Source organism: Lepidochelys kempii, chromosome 2 (assembly GCF_965140265.1).
Source record: "Lepidochelys kempii isolate rLepKem1 chromosome 2, rLepKem1.hap2, whole genome shotgun sequence".
NCBI classification, from domain to species: domain Eukaryota; kingdom Metazoa; phylum Chordata; order Testudines; family Cheloniidae; genus Lepidochelys; species Lepidochelys kempii.
The window spans coordinates 81312182-81323975 of record NC_133257.1 but is presented as its reverse complement, the minus strand read 5'-3'; positions in this window follow the sequence as shown (position 1 = coordinate 81323975).

The window sequence follows — 11794 nt, the reverse complement described above, 5'->3', positions numbered from 1 at the left end:
CGACAGCGGGGCTCGCCCTCCCCCGCCAGGAGGCTTTCCCCCCTCCCCTCCGGCCGGCTGACGGACGCTCCCAACGGGAAGCTAGAGGGGGAAAAGCTCCTCCCAGCCGTGGCGCCTCGCAACGCGCTCAGCGCCGCAGCCCCTCCCGTATCCCTTGCGCGTGCTCGGAGCCCCAGCAGCTGGGCCGTGGGCTCTGTTGAGCTAGGCGAGCGCGGCCTCCCGCAGGCGCGCGCGCGCGCACACACCCCCTCGCAGGGATGGGTACTGCCCCAGGGGTGGATCTGCTGCAGCTCCTGGCAGGCTGGGTAACAGGGGGTCTGATCTGCACCTGAGCCCTCTCCAAAAGCGCTGAGCGTGAACACCCTGGGAGAATACTGCAGGGAATGAACAGATAAGACCTTGATGTGTGAGGGAGGCTCCGCATATTGAAACTAAACGGCCTAGTGACCTTAATAATAAATAATACTTATATAGCATCGTTCATTTGATGAGCTCAAAGCCATTTAAAATTATGAGTATTCCCATTTTATAGATGGGGAAAACTGGGGCACAAAGAAGTTAAATGATTAGCCTAAGGCCATACCCTGAGTGGCAGGGTGGGGAACAGAGTTAGGTTTCCCACCTATCAGTCTTGGACCCAACCATTTATTATCTTACAAAGAGGGCACAATAGATCAGATCCAGATATGAATAAAACTGAAGATTAAATCCATAAATAGATACAAGAACTCAGACAAATGTAACCCTCAAAAAAGAGTATAAAGTCATCAGAAAAAATACACTTTTTTTTTTTTTGCAGTTACTTCAGCTTATATACAAATACAATAACACCGAAGGGAAATTCTGACTGTACACCCATAGGGGCTGAAGTACTACTTTGGTTCAAGAGCCTTATATCCACCACTCTCTTCCCATCTGTTCCACTTTCTTGCCCATATTTAATCCCCATAATATCTGGCAACTTTCTGTTCTGCCTTCAGCACTGGAGAATGCTCCCATGATGCTACTTGAAGCTTGCAAGAGCATGTGAATTCGTTAAATATTATAGTAGTATACAGTGTTGAGACATTAGAGACTCTGTATTGCATTTAGTGAAAGGTCAGGAGCTACAAATACAGTTAGAAAACCATTCAACCCAGTAGGGTGGATCATCAGGTTCCAGGAACGGGCAAATTTAAACCTTAGCAATGATTGTGAAACCAAGATGACATAAAGAAGGTGTAATAAAGCATGTATCATTGTAGATTACTGTCTCTGCTTCATTTATTGTCTATATATTAAAATATGATAATTCTAAACATGAAATTGCAGCATATGACTGAATATAGTAGTTTGCTATCTATACAGATGAATAATCAGAATCTGCTGATCTCGTGTTCTGGTTTGTGTTGTCTCTAGTGAATGAGTTCTTTCTGATCTTAAGTAAGGCATCATTCTGCAGATGGGCTTTAGCAATGGGTATACAATAGAGCTGGTCAGGAATTTTACAACTAAATGTCAAAAAATGCTGATTCGTCAAAACCAAAACTTCATGGGAAAGGTCTGATTTCTACAAATTTTCCATTTTGAAAAGCTTTTGGAGAAAAGATTCAACATTGTCAAAATGTTCCATTTTAACATTTCCCAAACAGAAAATTCAATTTTTTGCTTCAAAACAATTTTTCATTTTCAAATCTAATTTACAGTAAAAAAAAAAAAAGAGAGAGAGAGAGGTTGAAATCAAAAGAAAACATTTAAATTGACCTAAACCTTTTTTTTTAATTTTCAGTTTGTGAAAATTTTTGAGATTGCGACTTTTTGTCCTGATTCCATATGGAAATTTAAAAAAAAAAATCTACATTTTCCCAGGACAGGAAACCCATTTCCTGCCTAGCTCTAGTATATACTATCTGAAGGGGTTCACTTATTTCCATGCTCACACTGGCCTCTTTTTCTTCCATATTAACTTCAGCCTTTTTCACATTTTCAGAGCACTCCATAACTGCTCTACCAGCACCTCTCTCCCACACATCCAGCCACACCCTTGGCTCCACCTAAGCTTCTCTCCCTTTGTCTCCTTAGCCCACTCATGGCTTTGTGCCACCTTTCACAACACCCTGACAGCATGAAACAGTTTCCCATTAAAGCCAAGCCCCCACATTCTCTTTCTTCAAAAAAAAAAAAAAAAAAAAGGGCAATAACCTACCTCTTCCCAGCTGTAATTACCACACAACACAGTGTCTGTAGTGCAGCCAACTAGACTATCTCATGTTTCTAAATTCTTCAAGGCAGAGTCCTGTGATTTCTTCATCATAGTTTCCCAGTTATACAACCCCTTGTTGTACACACCCAGCATTGTATAAAGAATAATAATCTAGAGAGTTTTGCTCTTTAAAGTTTGGAAGCTGTGTTGCCATGACCATGGGTTTCCCATGATTTGGGCATATCTTTTCCTTTCTTTTTCAGGTGGCCTGCTGCAGTTAGTAATAAGTGGAACATCTGACAAGCTATTTTGGGGTTGAGTGTGTTGGCAACCACCTTTGGATAAAATTCATGTATATGATGTGAATTGGTTTTGTCAAAGATTTTCTTGTAGCAGAATATATTTTACACCATCTCCTCTGATGGGATTATTTATCCTGGAAGGGTAAAGCATATGGAGCAACTTGACTGCAGAATTCAAAGTTTTGAAGGATCAAGCCACCTCTTTACCCTGCTCCAGAATACAAGACCAAGGAGAGCCTTGGCTAAATGGGTTGTAAATTCAGAACCAATAAAAGGAACTTCTACTTCATGCAGCACATAATCAGTCTGTTGAATTCACTGCTGCAGGAGGTCAAATCCTGTTACAAGACTTATAAAAAAGGGTTGGACAATTTAAAATAATAGTGTTAATTACGACTTAATTTGGACATGGTTTGAAAATAGGAACGATACAAGGCAAGATGGTGTTAGGGTGATAATTTATCATGCTTCAGGGCACCAGTGATAGCTTAGACAGGTCAGGAAGAAGCATGTACACCCTTTATAGCATTGCACAATTGACTAAGTGTACTAATACTTGCTTATCCAGGGAAGAAGTGAGGAATAATATTTGGAAAGTGTTCTGAACTGAAAAGAGTTAAGATTTACTAAGTATTATATCCCCCTGTATTCCACAAAACATCTGCAGTTCTGCCTCTGACACTTCATCTTTTTTGTGCACTTCTCCAGATCTTGTTCTCTTTTTCATCTTCAAACTAGAAAAAATACATGTCACATATATTCATTATTGCCAACTCGACAAGGATATTGGATATTGGTAATTCATTACTGAAATATTGTAATTTGATCTGTTGTACTGATGCTATCCTTCAGTAAAATGCTTACTAAATGAACAGTCAAAATGCTAGTGTGACAAATTGTGCTCTAATAGTTAGTATGTAGCCATTGTGCCTATGATTCCTGGGAAAGTTATTCCTTTTTTCTAGTTCCTCGTTGCTTGGTGAGGATACAAACATGAGGTCTGGTCATCTACTCCAATATACACATTTTATGCCAGTGTAGGGATTTACACTGGCATAACAGACTGAAGAGTCAGGCCCACCTTCTCCAACAGAATGTTCTATGAACCTTTGTAAAGTAGATCTGAATGCACGCAAACAGGAAGACAAAATGGAAAGGCCTGCCACATGGTCTAACTGTGGGCCCAATTTACTGTGGGATAGGACTAGTTTGTATTGCACAAAGCCGTACTAAAGCGAGCTTAGCCAGCCGCTAGAGGAGGCCCGCTGAAGAGGTGAATCAGGTGATATAGAGCTGTTGGATTGGTTATTATGCCATGCCCTTCCCAAATGACATATGGGCATGGCCAGAGGAAAGCGTGCACGGCCAAGGCTCCTGTACTTACTAATGCTCAGTTGCTGGGGTGGCCCCTGGGGCCCACTGACAGCCACCGCAATTTAGAAAAGCTTTCAGGTTTCTCTAAGTTACACAGAAGATTGGACTGGCACACAGATGGCCCCAAGATCAGAGAGGGAGGTGGGTCACAAAGATGGCTTAACGCCACCTTTACACACAATCCTCCTGAGATGCACCAAATGGTCCTTGGCCACAGCCCAGGATCTGGGCCTGTGTATTATGTCTTTTTGCTAAAATAACAGAAGCAGTTTTGGTTTGGTCTTAAATACAAGATAGTGAATAAGGTGTGCATACAATGATCTTATAGCAGTTTCACAATCATTTAGCCCCCAATCCACCAAAGTATTTAACCATGTACTGAAGTTGGACTGAGATTCATTTAATCAACAGATGGGGTCTAACAAATATTTATTAAGGCAAAACACTCAGCAAATAGTGATCCATTACTTATAAGTGGGAAGCTCATTAGGATGATGTCATCACAGTCGCTTCCAGCACTGGACAATACAGCTCCAACCTCCCTTTGTTACACAAACTTATTTATAACTTCTTATCTTTTCTTATACTTATGTATTATTCTCTTGTTTCCATTTTAACTCTCCTCCCCTCATTAGGGTTGCCAGGCATCCGGTTTTCAAAGGCGGATCTTGGCTGCTCCAGTCAGCACTGTCAACTGGACTGTTAAAAGTCCAGTCGGCAGCGCAGCGGGGGCCCAGGGCTCCTGTAGGCTCCATGCCTGCCCTAGCTCCACGTGGCTCCTGGAAGCGACCGCCAGGTCCCTGCAGCCCCTAGGCCCTGGGGCGGCCAGGGACTGGCAGGCTCTGCACGCTAGCCCCGCTCCGAGAGCCATTTCCGCAGCTCCCATTGGCCAGAAACCGCAACCAATGGGAGCTGCAGGGGTCAGCGCCTGCGGGCACGAAGGCAGCACGCACTGCACAGAGCCACCTGACCATCCATGCCCCTAGAAGCCGCAGGGACCTGGTGGCGCTTCCTCAGAGTTGCAGAAAGCACTGCCGGGACCCTGCACTCCCTCCCGCACCTCAGCCTCCTGCCAGAGTCCCCTCTTGCACCCCAAACCCCTAATCCCCAGCCCACCCAAAGCCTGTATCTGCAGCCCAGAGCCCTACCCCCTCCCGCACCCCAACCCTCTGCCCCAGCCCAGTGAAAGCAAGTGAGGGTAGGGAAGAGCGAGTGATGGAGGGAGGGGGGATGGAGCAAGTGGGGGGCGAGGCCCTGGAGAAGGGGTGGGGCATGGATATGGCCTCAGAGAAGGGGCGGGGAAGGGGTGTTCGGTTTTACGTGATTAGAAAGTTGGCAACCCTACCCTCCATCAATACAGGTTTAGTGTTAGTTCAATCAAACCAGTCTTTTCTACCTCTTTAGTTACTTTATCTTTTCTTGTTCTCACAAACATGATTACTCTGCAAATTCTTACACATACACAGTTCTACTTTTGCTTACACCATTAAACATTAGACTCTTAAAATCCACAGCAGGCTTCTATTAGGCCTAAGTATGCTGTCATGCCCAACATATGGGACTATTACACACTTTATTTTAAGTATGTGGCTTAAGTGCTTATCTGGTTGGAAGCCTTATTCAAAAGCTGACCAAATAAGAATGACAGCATGCTAAATATTATACAGACATCAGTATCCTATCAGTGAGTGATCATTCACTGTTTTTATAGCAAAATGTTCTCATTGAACTATAGATATCCTAAACTAACTGCAATATAAACAGTACCCTAAAAGTGACCTCAGAAGAAGAAATTCGCAGACAAAAAGCTATGTTAAGATGGATGACAGTTGAGAGTATGGATCAGTAACTTAAAGGTAAATCATTAACGGGATATTTTAATTATCCCCAAATCAAGCAATACTAATCTAGGAAATTCAAAGTTATGGTTAAGCTTAAAAGTGTTAAGGACTTGAAAAGTTCAGTTAAAGCACCCAAACAACCTTAAATTCTGTCCTGAAGTGAAACCATGCAAAACCCATACAAGTATGATTAGGAGCTTTTATTGTTTGTGCTGCTTTTAACCATTTAAGAGAGGTAAAATCCTGGCCCCATTGAAGTCAATGGCAAAACTGGTTATTCTGCACTTGATTTGTACTGCATTTCACCTTGTGTAACTTTTTTATACCAGTGCAAATTGTTCATAAACACTACCAAATCAGAATTCTCCACTCACACCAGCTGTGACATTTTACATCCACTTTGCATTAATTTTGCACAAATGTTGACTTCACAAACTGAAATATGGTTCTCCTAACAGGGTGGATAAAAATCAATGATTTTTTTTATTTAAATCAGAGTTTTTTGATAAAACGCTTGTTGAGGAAAAAAACTATCTAAAGATCATTTTAATTAAGATACATTATAGCCCAGAGATATCTCATCATGGAATAGGGATTATAAATTCTAATTCTACAGTATGAGACAATGTATTCATGTAATGATTAAGAAAAGTTTTGTAAATGAGTTCCAATAGTTCATGGATTATGGACCCAATCTTATGGGGTTCCAGGGGCTTCTATATAGATTATTTAGGTTAATCATTCTATCTACCCAAAGGGTCCCAGCACTCAGTCTAGAAGATACCATCAGAGATGCTTAGTTTTGCAGTTCTCAAATTGTGGATTTGTATCTCCAGAGACAACATGCTTGTTAACAACAAAAATGTTTTTAAATATAAAATATAATATATAGATAGGTGAGAAATAACAGACCTCAACCCTATTGTCCCTCTGCAAATTTGTGTATACAGAGTTAATCCCTTAACTCTCTCTACAAATGCAAAGTTTCAAAACGTTCAGTGAATAGAAGATTGTTGGGGGTGGAATAGATCTGGACAAGGAGAAGTCTGGAGATAAATGTGAGAATGGAGGGACAGGCAGTAGAAACGAAAGTGAAACTGTTTGAGTAGGTTTCATAGTAACAGCCGTGTTAGCCTGTATTCGCAAAAAGAAAAGGAGTACTTGTGGCACCTTAGAGACTAACCAATTTATTTGAGCATAAGCTTTCGTGAGCTACAGCTCACTTGCATCCGATGAAGTGAGCTGTAGCTCACAAAAGCTTATGCTCAAATAAATTGGTTAGTCTCTAAGGTGCCACAAGTACTCCTTTTCTTTTTGTTTGAGCAGCATATTCCAGAAGTCTTGAAGTCTCTCTGAGTGTAGCCTTCATTGATTTGAGATCTACCATACCATTCTCTCACTAGAAGGGAAAACCTATAATGGCAGCAGGCCATAAAAGAGACCCAGTTTGGGAATAAGAACCATTCAAGAAATATACATTTGCTGGTGATGTTTTAAAGAAAATCACACCAGGGAACTGGAGGAAGTCACTTAAGCACTTGGATTCAGAGACTGTTCAAGTGATAATCTCACTTTTAATAGCAGTAGCTGCTTCTGCCGGTGTAGAAAGAATATTTTCTTGCTTTGGACTAATTCATTCCAAATTGAGAAATCGTTTGGGACCTGAAAAGGCAGGAAAGCTTGTTTTTCTTTTCCAGATTATGAACAAACAGGAAAATGAAGGTGGAGACGACTGAGTTAGCTGCAGAAGACAATATTTTAAGTTTCTCATGTTGATTTGGCTAACATAGTCGATTTAATTTTTGTTGTTGTTTTTTTAAATATTTCATTTAACTATTTTAGTTAAAAATAATTTTAACAAAAACTTGAATGTTTAAATTCAAAAATTCATATGCTTGTTTTGTTAAAATATTATACGTTTGCTGTTGAAGAACAAAATCCAGAATACATAACGTTGTTGTTTTAGTTAAATAAAACAATTTAAATGTCTGTCTGGTGATGTTCTCCTCCTAATACAGCTTGGAAAGAAAATCCTCCAAATATTAATGATTAACCTGTTGAATTGGAGATAGTTCACCTCCCAATGACTTCATGAATATCTGCTTCAAATACCTTTGGTAAATAAAATAACCAAACACTCATTCATTTTCTGATATAGTAGTAAAACTAATCTGAAAAGTTTCCAAAACAAATCACTTAAAAATGTATATTGTGTACCTTCTAAAAATGAAAACTACATCTATCTCTGAGTTGTGAAGAATATGTATTAAGGTTATAACAACCAACAAAAATGCCAGTACATCCCACGCCACTTCCAGCAGGTCCCATTGTCCTGGAGCAGCGAACCTCGGCCAGTGGGAGCTGCGATCAGCCAAACCTGTGGACGCGGCAGGTAAACAAACCGGCCCGGTCCGGCAGGGGCTTTCCCTGCACAAGTGGCAGAACAAGTTTGGGAACCACTGATCTAGTCCAGGAGTTTTCCTTTTCTTTTGCAAGAATATAAGGAGATGGCTAATTACCTGTTCCTTTATGTATATTTGGTAATACAAATTAAGAACTAAAATAATACATTTAAAAAATTCTCCTATTCCCCCCTAAATTATTGTTTTTATTCTGATAGGTTTTACATGCGGTTTTCCACATGAGGGTGTTGTTTCACAACACCAATTTGCATTTTAAATGGTCAATGCATAGATTAAGCACCTGTACGTAAATATTTTATTTATAACTAAGAAATATTAATTGTATCCGGTTTACGGTTTGGGTGATTTTTGTGTGTTCTACGTTTAGGATTAAAAAAATTGTTCCAAACAGCATGAGCTTTGACCAAATGTATTATCTTACCCTTACCATACTGAAGGAAGAGCTTGCATTCCTTGTGGTAATTTAGGCCACCACCACTGAAAAAATGTTTTGGCCCTCCAACTGTACACAAACACAGAACGTAACAAAAATGAAAAAAACCGTTCAAAGAACAGTTATATTAACTCTGGCCAAACAATCGTGACATTGAGGTCATAGGTCAAATCTGAAGCCTTGCCCACCTTGGGAAAATTACCGTTCCAATGACCAAGTACTGAAGAGCTTTAATATATATAATCTAGGATGGGAAAGTTGAATACAGTAGAACCTCAGAGTTACAAACTGACCAGTCAACCACACACCTCATTTGGAACCGGCAGTACACAATCAGGCAGAGGGAGAGACAAAAAAAAAACAAAAACAAAAAAAGCCAAATACAGTACAATACTGTGTTAAATGTAAACTACTAAAAATATAAAGGGAAAGTTTTAAAAAAATATTTGACAAGGTACAGAAACTGTTTCTGTGATTATTTCATTTAAATTAAGATGGTTAAAAGCAGCATTTTTGTTTTGCATAGTAAAGTTTCAAAGCTATATTAAATCAGTGTTCAGTTGTCAACTTTTGAAAGAACAACCATAACGTTTTGTTCAGTTACAGACATTTCAGAGTAATGAACAACCTCCATTCCCAAGGTGTTTGCGAGGTTCTACATTTTAGTGTTTATGTACATTAGCGTGCATTTCTACTCCAAAAAGTGACTGCTTAGAAGAGGCAGCGTAGGGTTCTATATTTTTCGTTATCTCGATTGCTTTCAAATCAGATTTGATCATTTACAGATAAAAACATGTTTTTTCAAACTGCCATCCCTGCAAACTGAGCCTCGAATCTGAGATTCAGTTTTGTTCTTTTTGACTCAGGAAACCTCAGCAGAATTGTTCACTAAGTTCCAAATGCTGATCCAAATTCTTCCCTCACTTATATCTGTGCCAACCCATTGGCTTCAAGTCATGAGGAGATACACCCATGCAACCTCATTCTCTTCAATATGGATTCATGGAGATAACTTGGGGCAAAATTTGGCCCTGCAATGATGAGAACTTTGTTAACAATCATTCTAACGATGCATGATCCAGAATAGAACCCAGTTTTATGTCTCAAAGCATTGACTACATTGCTAAAAGGAACAAAAAATAGTTCAACTTTATTCTGTTGCTAAAGCAAGCAGGTATGACTTTGCCAGTGTATATCAAGAGGTGATTCTCAAATAGGGTCAAGAGTTGGGCAAGATATCTATTTACACAAAGATTAAACTAAAGTGGGAGCAATCAGAGTAGAGATCAGAACTTGCTCTGCATTTGGTACTGTCATCCCATCCCCCCCCCCCCCCCACCGCCGCCCCTTTCTGTCAAATATGGTTCAAACCTTATAATTAACTGTCACAGTCAAAAGGTATTCCTAAAATCCTGATATGGTCCCCAAGCCAGCTGATTTTCTTGCTGTCACTAATGCTTACAGAGGAAGCAAAAATTTGAGGACAACGAGGCCATGTAGCAAAGTAATAATTTTTTGAAGGCTAGGTGAAAAACAAAATGCCACACAGTTAACTTTAATTTCTGACACTGTGTATAGAAGCAGCTGGGCTCCTCTATTTTGTTTTCAAGCAGATGACCAGATGCTGAATTAGTTCATTCTCACTTTCTCAACACAGCAATTTTTTTTTTTTTGCCTAAACTACATACAGAAATCACACATTTGCCAATGCAAAACCATTTCTATCATCAGCCCGTTTTTTTGAGGAGTCCTTAGTTAGGGTCAGAACAAAAAAGCAGTCAGATCTAATTTTGCTGTATCTGCGCTTTCAACTGTATAACAATGTAAACAGAAAAATATGAATAAAGTATATTTATTTGCTTTCTTTCCAAAGAAATTTAGAGGAAAGGGAAAATGTATCTTATCTTAATTCTTCATGATTGAATCTCTGTGAAACTATACAAAAAGAAATTCCAATTATAAATTGCAGAGAAAAGCTGGCTCACATACTTTGCAAAAAATGGAAAAATTAATAATCAAATTATTTACTAATAGAAATGTATTTCAAGACATCTTTACTATCACAGAAAATAGACCAAAAATAGGTCTACAACAGAGAAACAAACAGTAAATTTTAAAAGGGTATATGAAAACTCTACACAATACTGAATATCAGAGGGATAGCCATGTTAGCCTGTATCCACAAAAACAACGAAGAGTCTGGTGGCACCTTAAAAACTAACAGATTTATTTGGGCATAAGCTTTCGTGGGTAAAAAACCCACTTCTTCAGATGCATGGTGACACAATACAGGTGACACTTCTGTAATTTGAGTTTAAAAGAAATTATACCTACACTTACCATGTTTTTAAAACCTGGAAGACTTATACATTTTTTAAAATGGGCAAGCATCACAATCTTGCAATTGATTTTCTTGCACTAGACATATTTTTCTGGGTGTACCAATACTTGATTTTTAATGTAGCTTACTGAAAAAAATATTTTTCAGCATTAATTTACGGGGTTAATTTACTATGCTGAATTCCTTGGTTAAGTGAGCTGAAGTAGATGCAAAATATGAATAACAACAGTGCCAGTGCTCTATGTGTGGATACAACACGTATCAAAAATCTAACTTCATTCAGTAAGGCCCTAGGAACAACTTTTTCATTAGGTGTTTTGATATTATTGGCAGTTCCTATGGTTTTGTTAGTCCTTATTACAGTTCTTAGAAATGCCTTGTTTATCCGGACTTTTGTGGTAGACAAAAATCTTAAGACGAAGGAGTAATTATTTCTTTTCTAATTTGGCTATTTTGGGTTTTGAAGTGGGTAAAGTTATATTAGCATAATGAAGCAATGTATTATTTATAATATCAATGTTAAAGATATCTTTAAGGAAAATAAAAATGGTTTATGTCACTAAGTTGTTTCTCAGCTTAAGAAAGTTTACCAAGCATACAGTATACTTAGCAGACCCACTTGGAAAAGGTGGAAGCGGTTCTGGACATGCTAAGACAGGCTGGCCTTACAGCCAATCCAGCCAAGTGTGCTATAGGGCTAGCTGAGGCTAAATACCTTGGCTACATTGTAGGAAAGGGGCATGATCAAGCCCCAACTGAACAAACTGGAAGCTACCCAAAATTGGCCCCGGCCAAATCGGAAAAAGCAAGTCCAGGCATTCCTGGGCATGGTGGGGTACTACCAGCGATTTATTCCCCATTTTGCTACCAGAGTGAGTCCCCTGACAGACCTGATAAC